Source organism: Hirundo rustica, chromosome 2, assembly GCF_015227805.2.
Source record: "Hirundo rustica isolate bHirRus1 chromosome 2, bHirRus1.pri.v3, whole genome shotgun sequence".
In the NCBI taxonomy this organism is placed as follows: Eukaryota; Metazoa; Chordata; class Aves; order Passeriformes; family Hirundinidae; genus Hirundo; species Hirundo rustica.
Genome location: NC_053451.1, coordinates 23707330 through 23728748, shown reverse-complemented (window position 1 = coordinate 23728748; position 21419 = coordinate 23707330). Strand labels below are relative to the sequence as shown.

General features: G+C 38.0%; 1 protein-coding gene across 15 annotated transcripts in view; it reads left to right on the top strand.

The window, feature by feature from the left end:
* Nucleotides 1-21419, top strand: part of ZBTB20 (zinc finger and BTB domain containing 20) — a 474904-nt gene that overhangs the window by 140221 nt on the left and 313264 nt on the right. For 14 of the 15 annotated variants that reach the window (XR_009207574.1, XR_005699581.2, XR_005699580.2 and 11 more), the window contains one exon: nucleotides 20658-20733. The exons of the other annotated variant lie outside the window; for it this stretch is intronic. The gene's annotated coding sequence lies outside the window, so the exon portion shown is untranslated. The remainder of the gene's footprint in view (nucleotides 1-20657; nucleotides 20734-21419) is intronic. 15 annotated transcript variants of the gene reach the window in all.

Genomic DNA, 21419 nt, shown 5'->3' with positions numbered 1-21419 from the left:
TTTGAACCCAGTTTTGCACAGATTCTCTCCATCTTGAACCCATCAGGAGGTTAAAGCTCCTCCCTTCCATTGATAGTTTTGTTCCACTGGTCAATTCCCTTGCTGTTTAAGAATGTGAGATTTGTGTCTGCTTCGATTTGACTTTTCTTTCTTTCATTCTTGGCTTCACGTTCCAGACTTTGGTTCTTGTTACGCCTTTCTTCACCCAAATGAAGATCCCTTTAGAAAACAATGCAATAAAGAAAAGTAAAAATGCTTTTCCAAGCCTACCCACTACCTCCTGTTTATGCCTCTAGGGATTGCTTTGACCATTTTTGCCACATTGCACTGTTTGTTAATGTTCAGTTTTTCTTTTGTTGTAATCCTTTTCAGAATCTCTGTTTTTCAGGGTGCAGCACACCCCACCTGCACCCATGTCCCATCCTGTAATACATCATGCTTTCCTTTTTCTTGAAGGCTTGGCCTACTAGAAAGTTTTATTTGAAAGAAAAGAAGTTTTGAAAAACCTGATTCTCCCCATCTGTTGATATGCTATTCTCTTGATATTTTATTAGTCTTTGCATCACCTGGAAATTTTTATCAGCAGTGATTTTTTAACTTATGAGTCATTGATCAAAATGCTGAATGGTGATGTTGTTATTGCTAATTTTACCTGTATCTTCTTCAACCCACCTGTGTTTGAAGACCCCTTAGGGTAATAGCTTTCTGAGGGTCTTCCATTAGTTGGCAGTTCAACACATGCTTTCATTGATGGAACTAGAATGTTCTGCAGTAGTCCTAAGCCTATAAAACTGTAAATGTATAAGCTCTTAGGCTCATAAAATACATATCTTTACCAAAGAATGAAATCAAATTTATTTGACAAGACCCATTTTCCATTAAACTATGTAAACTAGCATTAATCACCTTCCTACATTTCAGTTCTTTATCAATAATTTCAGTCAGAGTACATCAGTGCAATTTTACTGGTGTCAGTAGATTTGTACATTTTGCTCACTTACTGTGTTCCTAATGAATGTGTATTACTAAAGAAAGCAAAAGTCAGTGCTAAAGATACTGCAGTGTACTTGGGCACTTTTTTATTTGGAGAAGCAGTCTGTAACTTCTCTGTTTGATTGTGGATGGAATGCACTCATAAGTCCCAGCAGTCCCCGTGGACACTGGGGAAGGGCCTTAACTGGAATTTTAATCCATCAAAATGTTTATGGGATTTCTTAAAAAATTAAAATTGGATCTGAAATCTTCTTTTACCTTGCATTCAGCATGTGTATGCACTTTGTGAGCACCGACACACTACTCCCACAGTCTTTTCTTGTTTGTACTAAAGCTTAGGGTGAAGCTTGGTTTTCCTGAGCTGGTCTCTTCTTCCATCTCCTGAAGTTCACAAAGGGAGTCTAGTGGGGAAATTCTCCAAACACCACAGAGTTGTAGGTACTGCTGAGATAGCTGTGTTGGTATGAAGGCGGGAGGCTGATGACTCCTTGAAACAGATGGGACTTCCCTTCAGATGGCTTCAGACATGATTTTCTTTCCTATTAGGTCTTGAAATGCTTTGTGCTCTAAACACCCTATCGTGTCTAGTAAGCCTAAAATAATTTACCATTTATATTGGCCTCCAAATGAAAAAAAGTTGAAAGGCTATGAAAGTAAGATTCCTGGACTACTGTATTTGACTGTCTAGTGTATATAAATTTGCAAGATGTGGGTGAGAATTGTGTATAATGATATTCAAATTTTGTATAAAATAAATGTGTGGATTTTGGTTTTTCTCAAGGGTATGGAGACTTGGGCTGGCATGGATGGCGCAAAAAAAAAAAAAAAAAAAAAAAAAAAGTATACCAGAATGACCTACTTAAAAAAATTAAATTGGAAAAAAAGAGTAATGGCTTGTAGCTATGGGATAATGGAATTTGGGACACTTCATAGTAATCTTGCTTTTAATTGACAACAGGCGTGTGTGTGCTTTATTTGTGATCAACATACCATTGCTGCATGAAACACTCCACTTTTTATGATACTGGTCAGAGAAAACAGTTCAGCATTCTCCAGGTCCAGAATTTTCATTTAAATCCATTTGCATTGTATTCTGAGGGAGATTCACTCTGATTATTGAAGAACAAACCCCACACAGTCTCCTTCTCCCTCAAAACCCTCACTTTCTCTCTTAACATTGAAACTTCTTCCTGCTCAAAGAATGGCAAAGGAAGGCTGGTGTTTCTGGAGAACATTGTGTTAAAAATATTTGGTAGGGAATCCCTATTTCTGTATGGTACAAGGGATTGTTGTTTCTGATCTGACTCCAGGCAACATTGTGATAGAAATATTTTAATTGCCATAATGTATGGATTGTAGTAGTTGAAATGGAATTTAACTGATTTCTGCTTTATAATGGTAGATAAAATGCATGAGTCTCAAACCTAGTCTTTTAGAGTAGACTTATTTTACTCAGTAGCCATATTCTGAAGCTTCATAAAAGCATTCTGCTTTCCAGCCCTTACAAGGAAGATCTTAGTGAGAAACCAATTGAATAGCATTTTAACTCATTTTTTTAACTGAGTTTTCTTACCCACAAATTTATTATCATTTTCTCATTCTTCTTGATGAAAAAGGCATTTTATGTCTTAGTTTATGTATATGTTCAGTCCGTAAGCCCTTCCCTTAAAAGTTCTCAGTAGATTTGGTGAGATACTGTACACCTTGGGGAGCCTGAATGATTTATTAAAATCCCACCCTTCATCCCCTTCCAAATATGACAGTCAGAATTCAAAGTGAGAATAATTACAGCTGTGCAGTTACAGCAGTTCTGAAAGACAGGGTAATATGAAGACTCTAGAGGAAATGTTAACAATTCTAATAGTTTTTCGTAAAAGACAGAGAGACACTGTCATACCAGAGGTTTAAACAAAGAATAGGTTAAAATAAAATAATATAAAAAAACAAACTTAAAGGCCATCGAGGATTAGTCAAGCCATGGAACAGATGATAAGCAAGCAAAAACTTGTTGTCCAAAACACTGATATCTTGCTGGCAAAAAGAGACATGTCTGTTATTTGCCCAACTAGATGAGTCACAGGGAGACACAGAAACTAAATGAATCTCTTTCAGTACCTCTCTCTGAAATACTAAATTAAGGTTAGTGGCTACATTTGACAAAGAAAAAGTGTTTCATCTGTGCTTGCTGCACACAGTGAACTATTAGTATGACTACAGCATTTAGACAAATTGAATGGCCTGCTATTGTCCATCATCTTTTTATTCTCCTTTTTTATCCTAATTTTGAATAATTCATAGGAAAAATGATCACTTCGTAATGCCACAGACTCACAGCAGGCAAAACTAATTTTACATGATATGAAAACAGATTTTATTTATTTAAGAGTAATATTTAAAGAAAACAACAACTTTTTTGACACCAGCTGCTGGGAAATAAATAGAATATTTTATGACAGAAAAAAAAAATCAAAATGCGTTAAAAGCTGTTCCTGAGAGATGGATTAAAAAGTAAAATATAGATGTTGAGCAGATAAATTTAAACTTGGTGGTCGCTGATGTAATCCTGTTCCTTAGGGGGAGTAAAGGATACTTTTCTGGGGAAAAAGAAACTTCAAAGGAGTGCGGAGTTGTGCTTAAGAACTTGTCTGAATAAGTGATCTCTGTTCTGGTGACTGGGGGCAACTTGGGTGACAACTCTTTAAGATCTTTTACATCCTCTAGACCAGATGGATTTTTTCCCTCATGTCTGTTGCATGAGAAGCAAGCCTCCTTTTTTTTTTTCTTTCCCCTAGTTTTTCCATATCTGACCTCAGCTTTTTTTTGCAGGAGGAAACTTTGAACCTACAGCTTTTTTGCTGCTTTTTTTGTTGTTTTTTTTTTTTCTTTCACTCCTTCTTGGCTTGATGAGTGCAGGAAGAAGGCAATCTGGAGGGATATTTTATTTTTTTTTTTTTTTTGAGGTCCTGTGCAAGAGTAGAAGGAGTGAATGGGTCAATACCCATTTCTGGTGTCTCAGGATAGGGAGGAGGAGGTGGAGAGCAGGAGGAAGGTTGCACAGCGTTTTAGCACAAGAGCAGTTGGGACAAATGCCATCAGTAATATAAATGTTGTGTACTGCATTTTCATGTAAAATTGTTTAACTTAAAAATTCTTAGTGACAGAGGGAATGTAAATCTGAGGCTGAGAGCCTGAGTCCCTAGCAGAAGTTTATTATTATGCCTGATAACAGCTGAATTCCAGCCTTTTTACATGCAATAAAATGGGGCAGTTTTGTCTATTATTGGCGCCGTGTGCACCACACAGTGAAGGGTTTGTCGGCAGTTCAGCTGTAAGCCCCCATTTTCACGGGTTTATAACTCTACTGTTAAAAATTCACTCCAGGCTGGAACTTGGCACACAAGATGGAGTCTCTGCAAGTTATGCTGAAACTTAGGCTGTCCTCAGGCAGCTTCCTGACAGTGTTAAAAGACACAAGGGGTGTGTACAGCTCCTTTCAAAAGACAAGAAAGAGTGAGGACAAGTCCCACCATTTTGTGCCTTTGATTAAAAATTGTGTTGTTGAATTCTGCCTTGCTTAGAAGGAGCACCCCGATGCCCCATGGTGTTCTTGCACGTGTCTTAAATTTGGAAAGAATTTTATTTAATTTTTTATTTAACTTATCTGTTCCCTTTCTCGTTATTTTTACATGGGGAAAAATTGATCAAAGGCTTTGTATACATTTCCTTTAATGGGATTTAAATGCACTGTTGTTGTGCTTGTGCTTTAAGGTTTAAACATTGAATATTTCATTTTAACTAGCTGTCATTAGTTAGTATTTATATAGAGAGCTTGGGTGATTATAACAAGCCCTAGGTATGAAGTGTATTTATTTAACGCTTCCAGTAATATTTTCCAAGAGATGAATTTCCGGACTATAATACTGTTGTAACTGCTGAATACTTATAATGATGCAACCTTTGCTTTGCCTCAGTCACCTGGTATAAGGTATGCTGTGATCTTGTGAAGTTAGCCTGGTTTGATGTATTTGTATACTCTCATTTATTAAGGTGTGAGGGTCAACTCTTTTTTTGAAGGGGCTTTCATTTTTCAGGGTGGTTGGATGCTTTTATGGTGCTGTCATCTTGAAAGCAATGCCATCGGGATATTTTGGTTTTGTATCTGGTCATGATGATCAGGGAGCACCTTCAGTGCTGCAAACCAGCAAGAATCCTTTGAAGAGAGGAAGTGAGTGGTGGGAACTCTTCATGAGATCATACAGGTCTGTAAGTAGATAGGTCCAGCTGTGAAATCTGAAGTTGACTTAGGAAAATGAACGTTTTTGTACATCACAATCAAAAGCCTGGGCAAAAAGTTCCAAGGGCAAAGATCTATTTGAGTTGTATGTCCTAGGTTACAGCGTAAGATGTGCCCAAAGTATGTGTTCTATCACCATCTACATGAGCTGTTGAAGCTAGGTTGGACAGTGTTTCCCTTGCCCCCTCCCTCCAGACTATCTTCTGTTAATGGCCCATCAATGCCCTGCTGCATGACTCATGGATAACTCCCTCCAGGAGCTATCTCTGTTTAATAGGCAACCAAGGTCCCATTACAAGACTGATAAAATGATATCAGCCCATTGTGAGATGCTCAACCCAGGGGGAGGAGCCAAGCATTCCCACCTGGATATAATCTGGGATTTGGGACAGCACAAGCAGCCTTACCCACTGGATTCCCAGAGGACAAGAGCTACCAGACCTTTCTATGGGTTCGCTGCTTCAACAAGACCACTTCATCTGGACTGCTACCATTACCACAGGTTATCAGGTTGTATTCTGACTCTGTCAGTGACCTTTTGTACTATTGCATTTATTTAATTTCATTTTACCTTCCCCCCCCCAGTAAATTGTTTTTCTGACTTGGAGCCTCTTGCTGGTTTTTCTTTCAAGCCAGTACAGTTGTACCAAGAGGCAAAGGGTAAAAAAAAATCAGTAGGTTAGATTTCAGTCTCTCACATATGGAAGGGTGATGCTTCTCTTGAGGTCACTAATAAGTATAAAATATGTATCTGAAAAAAACTATGTCCATTCTTTGCAGATACAATTTTGTTTAGATTTTTTTCAGCATTTGACCCATTAAGCATCAAATTCTTGGCTTATATTAGTTGATTAAAAAACAAGACTAGGAATTAAATTAGCTCAGAGAAAAAATTCTCTTCTCTTACACCGTCATAAATAAGAAATAATCCTGGATTTTTGCATAAATGTCAGTGTTCTGGATTTACTCTAGCTTATGTCTAAAATCAAAATTTCGCCAGTTATTGAAAATTTGGGAATTCAGTTCATGTTGTGAAATAGGATTTGGTTGGCATTGACCTCCTCTTGGTGAGATCATCTGGTCTGTCCGCCAAAACCCACATTGCAAAAAAATTTCCATGATATTATCCATAATAGGAACCGTCCCTGAAGGATGACTTGTGCCTAACCTTGATTATCTCTGGATAAAATAGTTAAATACAGTCTTCTGGAATTTGCTACCAAATACTTAAACTTCTTATTGCATTGGAAATACAAAACCCATGTAATGAATTGTAACTTGCGATGAATCTGAGAGGCATCTTCTGGAAGTAACTTTTTGCTAAACTTTATCTGTATTCAGACACTGTTGGCAGAGCAGGTGAAAGGGCTTCAGGTCAACGGGGTGCATAAGTGATAGAGCTCTGTAGGATCAGTCTTGGAGGTTTCAGTCTAAAAAGCATCATTAACTCAGTGTTACCTTTCAGTGCCTTTCTAAAATCTTCATTTTAGACGAGAGGCCTGCGTGCAGAATTTAAGAGGCTTATTTTCTTATACAGAAATAATGCTGCTAAGCTGCTAGAAATCTCAGCAGCTTAATATAAATGTTCAAATAAAAAAGTTAGTATTTTAACTGTATAACCTTCAAATATAATTAATAATGAAATCCTAAGCAGGAGCCTAGGGGAAAGCATTAGGATTCTTTCTATTTGTGGAATAGGTGCAGGTCTCTAGTGTGCAGTTGAAAATGGGGACTAAATATGAGCTGATGATTTGGAAATCACTCATGTGTGCTGCTGAATGCAGTCACAGTTGGGATGTAAAGTAGAACACAGGAGAAAATGAAAACAGAGGGACCTGAGCCACCAACTTCACGCTCAGATAAAAAAACGTGTGTACTAGGTGGGGATATTCAGGTACGGGTTTTTTGTTTGTTTCATTTGGCCTAAGGATTAAATTAGTGTTATCCATGTTATCCTTCTAGTGCAGGATGGTAGTATATTATTTTTTTCTTCACTCTTTTACCAGTGCTGCCCAAATTATTATTACAGAGCTTAATTACAGGAAACAAAAATCACAGTAAGAGGGTGTGTCATGACTACCTGTGTGATGAGCCTGTTAAGATTTGTAGCACAGCAAGATGCTTTTCAGAAACACTACTTCCCAGAAAAAGATGTTGTTGAGTGTTAATCCACAGGTGGTAGTCATGTTCTGACCCAGGAAAGCCGAAAAGAAACTGTTCAGATAATGAAGGGTGTTCTCCAGCATGGTTGGAATGCATTGCTCTGTCTGTGCTTACACTTTTCAGAACCTGTGCACCACTTTTGTGCATGAAGGTCGCATGGAAGCCCAGCACTTCCTTCTGTGATGAAGTGCTTAAGCTCTGCAGTATTGGGTGTAAACAGGAGCTGTGGGATTATGTGCCAGATTTTTTTTTTTTTTTTTATGTGCCAGAAAGAAGCAGAGAGGAAAACTGTCTGCAGATACTTCAATCATAAGGAATGGGCACATAGTAGTCTTCCAGAGTGCAAGTGGAAAAAGCAGAAGCGCTGAAAAGGACTCTTTCTTTCTTTTTAATTTCCAGTTCTTTAGGCACCTTGAAGCACATGGTGCAGGTTTAAGGTATGAGTGTGCTGTCAGCTCAGGGGTTGCTGCATTACAATCCTTTGAGTCACATGATTAGGGAGGAAAAGAAAAGAAATATGGAAGTGGAAAGTGAAGTTTGGTGTACAGAGTAGTCAGCGTTCACACATCGCTGTCATACTGTGTGACCTGAGGTACTGCAGTTATTTCCTATGTAGGTATCAGTTGCCATTTTACTGACAGCTTCTGGAAAAGTGATGGTATTGGCTAATGGAGCAATCATACTGCTTGTCAGAGAAGAAAAATTATTTTTAGGCTTGTCTTTTGTAACAACACCCTGAAATGGTTGATGATGCCTAAAAGAGGCAACACAGAAGTCAAACTGTTATTTCAGATAGCCTGTTTTTCCAACAGAAATAAGCAAAAAGTCCCCTAAATCGTGGAAAGGACACAAGAGATTCGCTCCCGTTCTACTCTTTTAGACCCCCACTCGAAGCTTGGTAGCTTCCAGGGCTGCATTTCGATCCTCGGGTACCTCCTTTCTTGCAGATCACGTTGTGTTCTACCCTGTCCGTTCTCTTACAGGGAGGTGTGACCTCTCACTGGAGTATTTCCTGGGTTCTGAGGTGTTTATAAATCCAGTTCTGTGGTGCTTAAGGTATGAACTGTGGGTTCTATGTGGGGGAAATTAGTAGTGTCTCTCTCTACCCCTGCTTATTTCCTTACTTTTTAAAATTTTATGACGCTTATAGGAATCAGCCTTTTAATTCAGGGTGATAATCCTCTAGGAAATCTGGTTGAAATTGGTAAATTAAGAGTATTAGTGAGAAGATGTATTCAGGCAGCACAATTCTAGCCTTAAGGAAGCCAAGAGAAAAAGCTGGTGTCCAGAGACAGGATATCTTTAGCTATTCTGGGCTCAACCAATGATTTGCTCTATGACCTTTGGCAAACCACTTGTCTCTTTATGCAGTAAGAAAATACTGATTGATTGAATCGATCTCTGCATGGGACGACGGTAATTTTCAGATTCCTGACTGAGGATCTCAGTGTTCTTTATTGCCAAATACTGAGAAGGTAGAAGGTAGTGGTAAACAGGCTGTCAATATTTTCTGAAGATATGCTGTCATTCACCTTGATAATGATTCATGCTAAAAGATTTAGGCAGGTTCTGCTGTTTGAATAATGCAGGTGAAAATGTTTTTTTGATTCAAGGGCAGTTTGGGTATGGATTGGACAGATTGAAGAAAGGAGACCTAAGATCATTTGTGGGATTGAAAGGTTTACCTGTACACTACCTCCCCATTAATATCAAGAAAATTAGGATAGATTTGTTTAACTCTTCCTCTGCTGTCTGCAACTTACTGAAATTTGCTCTAAGAGAAACAGATTACTTAAGTTTACTTGCTTAGGGTCTTTTTTTGGTCATACACTGGCAGACTTGTGAAAAGTAAAGCATGAAGGCTTTTTTCATTCCTGTCACCTGTCTGTAATGTATGCTGGAGGCAGTCCCTCCCTTTTTTTCTTATTTGATCATGGGATGCAACGCATGAGCCATGCAATGAGAAGCTGGGTGTTGGCATCAGTTACAGCAAACGAGTATTTAGAAGACTGGTAAGACAAGCCAGCTTAAAAGCAAACCTTTACTAGGCTCGCATTCATTAACGATATGTATAGCACATAGTTCTCAATCATTATTAGCTATTACCACCAGTTGGTTCTTAACAATCCCAGATATTTCCAAGCATTGCTTAGAAACTTGCATCTAGAAAATTAACAAACAGTATTTTGGCCAGCTGGAAGAGTGAAAATCAGAGTTTCTTAACACCTTTGAGTTTAATATTGGATATAATCATCCAGTGTTCTGAACCCTCCAAACCAGAAGTTGTCCACAATACCTTCCAGTATAATAGTATTGTAGCATTCAAACTGCATTGGGACCGGATAAGAGAAAAGAAAAATAAGGATTCCTTAAAATAAAAAAACGTAATAAAGGAAATTATGATAGCATTATATTTGTAACCTGAACTGTGTGAATTTGAAGTTTTCTTATAAAAGCCATATCTGATAAAATGATAACATGAAATTTGCATAAAACGTGACAAAATCTGGGATTGCTACAAAGCTTGTCCCTAAGAGATACCTACAATGTTATGAAAAGAACACCTTCATCTATTTTTTAGGTGTATATGTGTATATCTATGCATGTATAAACAAAAACTTCCAAGGCAAAAGTGCAGAAGTTTCTTCGTCTTTGCCCATCCTTACTTTACTTAGTCCTTTCAGACTTTTTAGAGAAAACAAAAAAAGGCACAGATTTCAGTTTTTCGGGTTGCAAATTGTCTTTAAAGATCCCTTCCACTTTAATGTTTCTGGCTTTCAAACAATTGCCTTTTACCTAAAAGGGCAACATGTTTAAAGATTGTATGTGAAATCACCTTCAAAAGTAATGCATTTCCTGAACATTTCTATTTTTAGCACAGTGGTAACTCAAAGCTAAGAACCCTTCCTAATTTAAACTGTATTTTTAGGAACTTAAAGATAGGGTTCTTTATTTTTTCCTGATATGGACACATCTCGTTGTGGGAGACATCCTAAGAAATGAGAAACAATTCTCCTCTTATTTGTAGATGTGAGGCTTCTCTCCCATCCAGGTTAGCTTGTATAGTTTTCTATTCAGGAACCTACTGGGGTTGCTTCCAGTGCAAGGCTAAATCTTGAATGTGCTTTTAGCTGGTTTTGTGGGGGATTTGTTGTTTTGTATTTATGGGGCATGGGGTGGTGCCATTGAAGTTGTTTTCAGATGAAGTTTAGGAACTGGAGATAAGATGAGCCGGGGCAGTGTGACTGATGAGTTTTCTGCATGCCATCAGCAAGAGTCTCACCAATGGTATGTGGAGTGTCATCCTGCTTTCAGAGAAATGGTGGTAATGCACGGCTCTTCAGAAGTCCTACAAATAGCAGTCTGGATCATTTCTTCAGGGTTTTAAGAAAACAAGGATGCAGATTTAATAGGCTAATATGTTTAAGTGACCTTGGTGTACCATCTTATGTAAGATGGAATTTTCTGCAACCTGCAGAGCTAGGAAATAATTCTGTACACATTCACTGTGCAGTAGTTCCTTCTTTTGGATTTAATGTGGCTTAGAACTAAGAAAAATACAACTTTTCTCCTGTAATTCACATTAGATAATATTTTTATTTGTTTCTGGGCCCTATTGTACTGGTTATTTATTGCAGTATATTGCAGTATATTGCAGGATGCAGACTCCAGTCAATGAGGACAGAAAGGAGATCGCTGACTACAAAAAACCCTAGGCTGGTTTCAGTTATAGCTCAGGAAATGGAAGTTTTCCTTCTTGCCCAAGTATGAGGCTAAGTCAGTCAGAAAATATAGAGACATTAATGTCTTAGGGCATAGTTAAAGAGTAAAAACTTCAGCTAAAAAGAGAGAAGTGCGTGAGGGAGAGTTCTGTGTCAGATGACTACAGCGGAAGATCTGGCAGCTGGACTCCAGAGCTCTGCTCCAGCTTCTTCAGATCTGCTGGGGGAATAATGTATCTGTTGCTGGCATCACTGAATCTCTTTGTAGAAAATAGAGCGTGTTTCTAAAGAGTTTGGAGATTCAAGGAGGAAAGGCTGAATTTGCTTGGAAATTTTAGCCCTGTTATTGTACCAACTGATTATAGGGACAGTTGACTACATGTAATTAAAACCAAACCTCCACTCGATGCTAAATAATATGGTATTATTATATAGTAGTCTCTGCTAGTACACACAGATGCATAATGAGAATTTATAGGTGCATGTGCCTCCTAGAATATTGTTCTTTTTTGTTGTTAGCTATTGCCCTAAATTTTGGCTTCTTACCATATTCTTTCTTTTGCTTGCTTACATTAGCATAAATAGCCAGCAATCTTTAGAAAGGTAGAGTGGCATAGGAGTTGGTATTGTGTATCCTTCATGTATGTCACAAATGCTTTTACTGTGAAAGGTACAGGTTCCAATTTTGTTCCTTATATATTGTTTAATGGGAAGGGGCGGGGGGCAGCAGAGCTTGAGATGGTGCTGGCCTGCATTGTTTCAGAAAGAGTTCCTCAGCACATGCAAAGAAACTGCACAGATCCTCCCTGATAGACCCTCTTCCTTTTTATAGTGATTTGTAGAGAAAAGGTTTAGGAGTGCTGAGTTCTTTCTGTGGGAGGTGCAGAGGAGGGAAAAAGAAGAGTTTTAGCTCTTCCATACAAATTACAGGTGGGTTCATCTTTGGTAAATGGGCTAAATGAAGATGCATCTCAGTTAGGACAACAAAGGTCCTAAAAGGATCTATCCTTTTAATTCTTTCATGGTAAATTGAAGAAATAAAAAAATGTAGTTGTATAATATGTAAATGATCCTTTTTTATTTATGAATATTATTTTCACTGTCTCAGCAATTGGGCCTGAAATATTTTTCTGGGCTTCATTGCAACATAAAGGCATTAGATCAAGAATGTTCCAAAATTCAGATTGGCTGGTATTTGCTTATATCACCATGACTGAATGTTACCAGTTTTAAAATGCTTTTTTTTTTGTTGTTCAAGAAATTTTAAAACAGCTTTGATTTCAAACATGAAACTTGGCAAGTGACTGGTCCATAATGTGTTCTAATCACTTCTGGTATTTTGGAAAAGACTTGAAAAAGACTGAAGTTGTTATTTTATTAGAAATTTCGTTGCCATTTGCATATCTGAACTTCTCATCTTCTTTACCTGGAATGCAATTAGCATATGGTTTACAGACTTTGCCCAGTGTTAGTGTTGGCATGATGGAACTTCATGTTTTTCTGTGCATAGGTTTTTGTTAGAATTTTTTTTAATGCTAAAAAATTATATACCCGTTTTAATTCTGTAGTTTGGTTGACCAGCAGGAGGATACATTTGATCTCATCTGTTTAAACATAGGTTATGGAACAAGTTGAATACCCAACCTTTTTATTTTCTAATAGTAACATTCTGTTGTATGTTAGGTGTGTTTTAGTTTTTTGTAGGGCAAATGGAGCCAGAGTGAATTTTAGTCTTGGAACTCAGAACAGTTCAACTGTTGAAGAAGCCCCTGAGCTCATACCATGTTCTCCTCATCTTAAGTATCTGAAGCAAAGAAAATATTACATAGATTTAAGTGTGTTCACTCCATATCTCAAGGTCCCTGGAATAACTACAAATATAATTTGTATTGGACCAGGCCAATGGGATGCTGAGGTCTCTGAATCCTGTCCTACAGTGTATTTAGATATACTTTGTCTTCAGAAAATAGTAGCTATTCTTTTTAAAAATCAATTTTAAACTTATCTAGTCATTATGCTGTTGCTTTATTACCTAGATTTTGCAGGATGTAGCCGACAGTATAAAAATATTTTTCTTGTTTTTACTAATATTGAAAGTAAATGGAAGATGGTTTTCTTCTTTTTTCTTCCAGATATTATTTCCTGTCCTGACACAGTGATCAGTTCAAATCATTGCTGATACATTCTCTTTTCTTTCTTTTTTTTTTTTTTCTGCATTGTTTCTGGGGAAAAAATTACAATAGAGCTTTGCCAAATCACAGTGCAGGAACTGAACTTCCCTGAACTTTTATTAGGTTCCAGCTGGGTTTGAATTTCTCTTCTTGTAGGGTGATGTCTAATTAAACAAGAATTACATATATGGACTTTATTGGGAGATATTTGAGAGCTTGCATCCATGTTACATTGAAAGTTTAAGCAGCAGATTTGCAATACAGTCCTAAGGTCTCAAAGTCTTCTGGTATTAAATTTGCAAAGATTTCTGAGATGAATGAAATTGGAGGGGATTGGTAGCATTGTCCCTGTAATATTGAATCTCAACAGCCTGTACAATAAGATATTGTTCAGTATCCTCCTTGGGCCTTGAGCTTAATATGGCAGTTACATAAGCTGAAATAATGTGAAACTTCTGGGCATGGTTTGTGCATGACATTGTGCAAGTTGGAGCTGGTTTTGGGCTTCAGGTTAATGGCCTTCTGGCAAAAGCACAAATAATGTGCTGAAGTAAAAGACTGCATTGATTTGTGCTTCTGCATAAGGTGGAATAAAATCTGTCCATGTGTAATCTGGAAGAGTCCTGATGCCACTTGTGATGCACCTGCTTGTAGAACTCCAAACTTAGCCTGTAGTCCTGACTTTGCTTTTTATTAATTTTATTTACTCTTAAAAGATAGCATGGCTCTTCTTACACATCATAATCCCAAGTTCCTCCCAAGGTAGGCAATGCCCATGAACAATAAGTCAAGAGGAGGAGTTGTGACAACTTTCCTAAATTTCTTACAGTTGAAAGCATGTCGCTTTCACTCAACAACTCAGTTTTGCTGTCTCAAGAAAGAGAGCATTAAAAGTTGTTTTGGTGCTATTCTTGAAGAGGCACAAGTAAGCAGAGGCTGTGGTGCTGGGGCTGCGTTCTCAGCACAAGGAAAGAGAAAGAGGCAGGATATAGTGAACTTCTCATCGTGCTGATATTGATGGTTTTGTCCTGGAAACAGTCAACTGCTGTGTTTAACTTCTCAACGTTTAGGGGTACCTAGACTTCCAAGCAAAGGTTTATCACTTTGACCTTCTCTGCCATATGTCCCATGAGATTTAGGTGCATTGCCAAGGGGTTTTTCATTTCACCTGAGTACATCACCTCTCATCCAGGATCTTCCCCTTTCACAGGTAAGGGCCAGGTTCAATTTCTTTGGGACAGATCTGTGAAGGAAGTGGAGAGGTAGTACCCATTTAAGTTTAATGTCTCGGTGTCTCTGTGGGGATAGCTCAATGTCATCGCTTGTGCCAGAAATCAGCAACAAAATGGCTTGAGCTGTGCAGGGCAGTGGAAAGTCCAGAACTGCAACTAAGAGTGTACTCTGTTTTCAAAGAAGAATTTAAAGATGTTATATGTGATTACTCTAAACCTTTAAATTTTAATCATTAGTACTGATATTCTAAGAAAATAGGCCAGATGATTGTCCCTTACCACAGTGACTGAAATATATTATTTTATTTTTCTTTCCAAGGGAGCCAGTTTCACAACTAGACCATACCAGTGCATAGTAACATGATGAAGTCAAGCAAACACAGTGAAAATCTGCTATTTTTGAGTTTGAAACAAAATTCTGTATTGGCTTTAGATAACTTTTCTTTATATTTTTAGATATATTAAATACCACATTGTTCTGGCTCGTGCCCATCTCCATTATTTGGATCTTAAAATTTGGATACCTTTCACATTTGATAAATTTATTTTTTCTGAATCATCTCTTTTGGATGCTGTCAATATTTACATTTTTTTTCTCATCCTTAATGAATCTGTGTAGTGATAATAATCTTAGCACCTATTGCTCAGCATCAGGGTAGATTCTTCTTTCTATTCTTTTGTAATACCACTGATTAATAACTCATTGTTTCCTATATGTCAGACAGTTTTTATCCACCTGATTGTAATAGTATTCAGACCATAATTCTCTAGTGCCTCTATGAGCTTCCTGTGTGGTAGCGTGTCAAAGGCCATGCTAAAATCCAAACAAATTATATCCACCACATTTCCTTTATCCGCCCAGTTTGTCACCACACTGAAATACCCAGCACAATGAAACATTTATTGATGTAAGTTTCTCTGTTAAACCAGAATAAATGTGAAGGTTCTGCTGTGACTATGTGATAGAGCCTGCTTCTTAACAGGTATTATCGTTTTATGCACTGAAGATAATATGAGCCATGGGAGATGACACCATTCAGCAGGAGCAGTGAGGCTGGGAAGATCAAAGCATTATGAACCTTGAAAAGAAGTGGGAGAAGCTTATATGCTACAATAGCTCGTAAAGGGTATAAGTGAAGTCTTCAAGCTGTATTCCAAGAGATGCTCAGCGAATATCAGCTTCAGAACTGCTTCACAAAAAAAAAAAAAAAAAAGTATCTTTAGAGAAAGAATTGTTTGGGCAAGGCCTCGTGAAAGCTGCATGCTGTCACTGTTCCTGTTCCTTGGGAACATAAACAGGATCTAGGGACAGCTTGTGCAAGAAAACAGTTGGAATAAGGAATATCATGGTTTTCAGCAGCCAACTTGATTACCATCATCGCCCCTGCGTAGGAGGAAAGCTTCAAGAGGTATTTAGAAGGATGCTGGGTCCCGCCGAACTATAACAGAACTACCCATTAAACTCCTAAACATTAGGAGCTAAGGTCAGATCCTAAGTGCAGTTATAGAGACCAGCTCTTCTGTGGGTTGAGAAGCTCAGCTTCTCATGTAGTTTCGCAGCTGGGCTTCTCAAGTACTTGTTGCTTACGCTGTTAGCAGTAGGAATAAATGAGGGGAGTGGACTGTGCCCTTGAGGGATCCAGCACATTTAACAGGTTTGAAGGTCCTTGTGGTGAAGTTGCATCCAGTTCCTGTTTCCAAGTGGCCGTTAGAGTGGATTATGCGTTACAGATTTTATACAGTTGATTGTCTCTAACTTTCTGAAACTGAGATTTCAAGGAGTCTTAGTCTTCACCCAAAGGCAGGTTTTATCATACCTGAACGAAAATAGTTCAAATACTATTGGGGTATGTGGGGTGTGTGTGAATTGTCACCAAAAATACACCTTTTTCCTGATTAGAATGCTTTTCTAGCTGAAACAGCCATGGTTTGGAAATTAAAATTTGTAATGGATGTCATCTTCATGGGAAAGTAAACTCAAAGGATGAATTCCATGAGGAAGACAAAATCTCTGTGGGTGCTTCTCTTTGCAGTGAACCAGTAACAGATGGAGCTTTCCCATTTTGACTAGGAAACCTTTGATCTCCTGTTGTCCATTCCTGCAGTAGGAGGAGCCCTTGATCCCAGCACAATTCTGTAGGTTGTCTTCTGCTCCCATTCTGCCAAATTACAAAGCTTCCCGGGTTTCTTCCATCAGCAGCTCTGTGACTCTGGTTTGAGCCACAAATGGCTGTGAGTTTGAAGGCAGAACTAGGGATAACTTGAATTCCTGTGTAGTTTTGAAAGTGTAGTAAGAGCTCCAATTCAGACTCTTCGGGAGGATTTTTCAAGCACTGGCATTACTTTTTTTTTTTTTTTTTTTTTTTAAACTCTGTCCACTCAGGACAAGGGACAGGTGACCAAAATAAAGCTGTTTATAGAGAACTAATACTAACTAAGGTGCATTCACCTAAAAAAAAGCAGTAAAGTAATGGTATATCTATGTTAATAAGATTTGTTCTTTTGTTTTACCAGTGAACCTGAACAGAGCATTGTGCTGGTGTGTCTATAATGGTTCCAATTTCAGAGTTTGTATATTTGTTGTTATATGAAGAGCTTGTGCAATTGACTTTCCTTTTTAGTTTGTGTGACACAATTATTCTGGGCCATATCCTAAGTAATTATGTAGATTCTGAAGTTGGACTGAGGTCTCTTATCTGGCCCATGAATATTTTTGCATATTTTCTTGAAGGTAAAGGGCTTGGTTTTTTGCTTGTGTGTGTCCATTTGTCATCCAGCACCCTCCCTTTCCCTCATTCCCTGGTCGTTGAAGACGAGTTCCTTAATATTATCAATGAGGGTTTTTTTCGTGAGTAAGGACATCAGTATTTTACCTTTTTTGAATAGTTACTTGTGGCAGTGTTGATTTCCAGTTCAAGAAGTGAGCTTGATAAAGGTCAATTGACTGAGGTTGTAATTTCTATATCTAGAAATTTCTAACCATATCAAAAAGTGTTGTACTGTATTCTCCTCTAGTCTTCCTTCTCCTCATAACTAATCAGCTTTGTATGACTCTAACTGACCTGATCCAGCTAACTTGAGGTACTCAAGGAAAATCAAAGTCTTACAGATATGGCACTTCTTTATTGCTAAGAGTTTGCAGAAGGCTGACATCTTCTGTAGTGTTTCCCGATAATAAATTACACTTTTTTTCCTTCTCTTTAATTTTTAGATTGAATGAATCTGATTCTTATCAAAGTGGGGAATTAGACCATAAACATGAGTCAGGCAAAGTAGAGCCAGGGGCCCATGCAAATTGTAGAATATTGCTAATGAACTCATTGCAGAGTTGATAGCTTTCCCCTCACAGTTTTCAGACTCTGCATAAGCTTTATGGCAAGAAGGAATTGTGAGAAAGCAGAGTGAAAGCTGTTTACCTTCTGATACTTGTTTTTGAAGCCTTTACTAAGAGGTAGCTCCTGCTCTGTTGTCAGCACTTTACTCATGTGCCTCATTCCTGACCTGCCATACTCTTCATTCTTGCAATTCCAGCTCTTAGGCTTCTCTCAATCAAAGTTCATTGACTGTTCTTGAGCCATGTCTCTTCCACAAGGGGATTAGGGCACCCCTTTCACTCAACAATCATGACCTCCTGCCCCACAAGTGTTAAGCATGCTCACCTGTGCACAGGAAAGAACGTTCTTAAGAGAGCTTTTTCTGAGGCTCCATTTCTTATATTAGAAGAATCACAGTGTGTGCTAATTATGCCTGCCCTGAGGAAAGGGACCACTTCACTTGCAGGCACTATGTCCTCAGACTAACTTACAGAGTAATGCCACGTTAGGTTCCCTCCTTTCCCTTTATAGTCAGAAGAATATGGGCAAAGCACAAAAAACTTCAGGTTAAAACTATGAGGAAGATACACTGAAGAGCAGTTGTCAGGATTGTGCCCAGCATGGGAAGGAGGTGTTATGCCTTTATGCTTTGACAGGAGAGAGCCATGTGTTTCCTTGTTCTCTACAAGAAAAATGGGGATTTTGGACAAAATTTGCTGCGGTGAAGTCCATGCACCAATGTATTCCTATTTAGGTCATCGGAATAGGGCTTCAGTGGTGCAGTCTCTATGCTGGCTCTCTACACAGGGATACATTTCACCCTCAGTGAATGCTCTTTGTTTTCTCAGTTGAGGTCAGTTGTTCCTTGCATTCATTAGAAGAAATAGCTTTGGATTTTAAATACTGCTGCCCCTCTCCTTCCCGGCCAGCAAGCCAACATTACAGTCCTGAAGATGTTAGAAAAGGGGTAAATTTAGAAGGGAAAAAAAGTGAAAGAAATTGAAGTTCAGAGGCTGAAACTGTTGCCACTTACGTGGCAGGTGTGCTGCTGCCTGCTGCTGATGGGTTTACCAATTTTTTGCCTGGATTTCTTCACTGTTTGTCTACCTTATTAGGTGTCAATCAGGAGAAAGAAGGAAAATTTTTTTGATACAAGGTTGTCTAAAGGAAGAGGAGCATATATGTCAGATGGTTCCTTCAGGAAAAATTTCATCCAAGCATATGAAGGTTTTCTTGTGGCAGCGTCATCCTAGTGCCTCTGTCAGGAGGCTCTTGTTCATTCTCATTCGAATGCTCAGGAATTGTTTCTGATTGTTCCTGTGCTGTCCCCTTCCGTGCTCTCTGCTTTCCCTTCTGCTCTTCAATACCTGTGATCTTGACAGAGTGGAAAACTTAAACCTACGAATAAGTTTGTGAGCTCATTTTTGTTTGTGGTGTTGGTGTGCGTATGAACATGTTTGTGTGACAGTATCTTGTCTGAGACGGTGTGTTTTATTTTAAACATCCACGAGGATGGATTGAGAAGCTTCATATAACACTGACGTCTGAGGAATTGTATTTTTACTTATGGGAGAACAAAGTAAAATTACACTTCAAAATTGCTCCCAGCCTGCGGTACATTTGAAAACAGTATTAGATTTGCATCCGGGATTTATTTGACCGTCTCTGTGAGTGTGCTGCTGGTGAGGAGAATAGCTTTGACTTTGAATGGGGTAAATTAGGCAAGTTCTGCTGTCACCTTTTAAAATAAAATTTAATGAAGTTTTGATTTGTTCCTTTAATGAGTCATTGGTACGTTGTATGTGTCTGTGTATATTGCTCTATGGTTTGTTATTGCGAGGCCAAATCCTGACAACTTATTGCAAAATTGTTTTAATTTATTATTAATATTTTTTTGTTTTCCTCGTTTCTCCTGGTTTTGGAGCCTTTATAATTAGATATAATTAAAACCACAGGTTTTAAACTCCAGTCTAACATTTAAACTCATATTTATGGTACAACCCCTGGAGTTTTATTGTCATTCCAACTATTTCAACTGCATTTTGAAAAAAATTTTTTCTTGCATCTGTTCAGATGCTGTGTTCTACAGCTACCACTTCTTAATCATCTGTTTTGCACAGTAATGTGACATTTATTTTACGTGATAAGAAACTGTGCAGTTTTATAGATGAGCTATTTCATATCCCTTAACAAAAGGTTGCAAGGGACCTTTTGCCTTATACACTTTAAAAACAGCTTTCCTCTTTTTGAACTTGTCTTTCTCTGCTCCTCCATGCAACAGTCTGAAAGTGCTGCATGCTGTAGAACAAATTTGTAAAAAATGTTGTTGGCTGGCATTATGTAAAACCATATTTTCCCTTTTGGTGCGTATGTTCTGGTCCTAGCAATGTCCTTGTTTTGCTGAAATTAACATTTTTATCCTCACAGTCTTTGGTATGTGGTGGTGTTTTTCTGTCTTTTTTAATTGTGGGGGGTGTTTTTTTAATTAGTATAAGGTTGATTGTTAAAATTAAGTGGCAGAAGGCTTCTTTCCAAATTATTCAGAGATCTTTTGCTGAAGAAATATATTTTGCTACTCTCAATTGCCTTTTTCCCTTTTTCTTTCATTGCAAACTACTCTGGGAAGAGCTTCTTTTAACAAAAAAAAAAGGCTACGCTTGACTGATAATGCATTGCTTTGGATGGTGAAACATTATGAAAGTTTAATTTTTAATTAAATCTGAAATACCAATTATAACTGAAAGAGATTTTAACCTGTTTCTTTTCAGACTGCCTGAAGTTATATTGTAGATGCTGAAATCACTGCACCTTAAAAACAAAAAGATTAAGCCCCACTGCATTCCTGTAAGTAAAAGCTTTTCCGGTACCTTTTGTCCCTATTTTTCCTCTATATGCATCCAAAGTGTTAGCACAGTAGCTGGTCTTGGATAAAGGTCAGAGTCCCCTTCAATGGGATTTAGAAGTTCAAAGGATGTTTTATTTAAAAATTAAAAAGGAACTTACATCTTGCAGATCTTTAATTTCAGAGCACTGAATAGGTCATTCTTTCCTGCTTTGTTTTGAATAGTATTAGGAATACTGTGCATCTCTGTTTGTTGACTTACAGTTGCTGTTGCTTTGTCAGGGAGAATTTCTGCACATCGGTGCAGAGATAACAGAAAGTAGCAGAAGATTCCTTATAGCACAAAATACAGTTTATTCTCTTCTCATGATGTCGTAACAAATTCTTCTCCTTTGTATGAGAGAAAAACAAACAACTTTCTGATGACATCACAGGGGACTTCAGCTGCTTTAGGGTGCGGATGAAGGCAGAAATGCCTAATTCATCTCCGCTGTGACACAACAAAATAGTCAAAATAACATCCACGTCTCAGCAAGAAAGGAGTCTTTTTCTAAGAGCATAGTTACTCCATAAATGCAAGTCTGCACATCACTCTAATCTACCCTTATTTAGAATCTGTTTATTGAATGCATTTGGATTAATAATTAAGATTTGGAACTTCAGTGACTGAACAACAGGCATGCAAAAG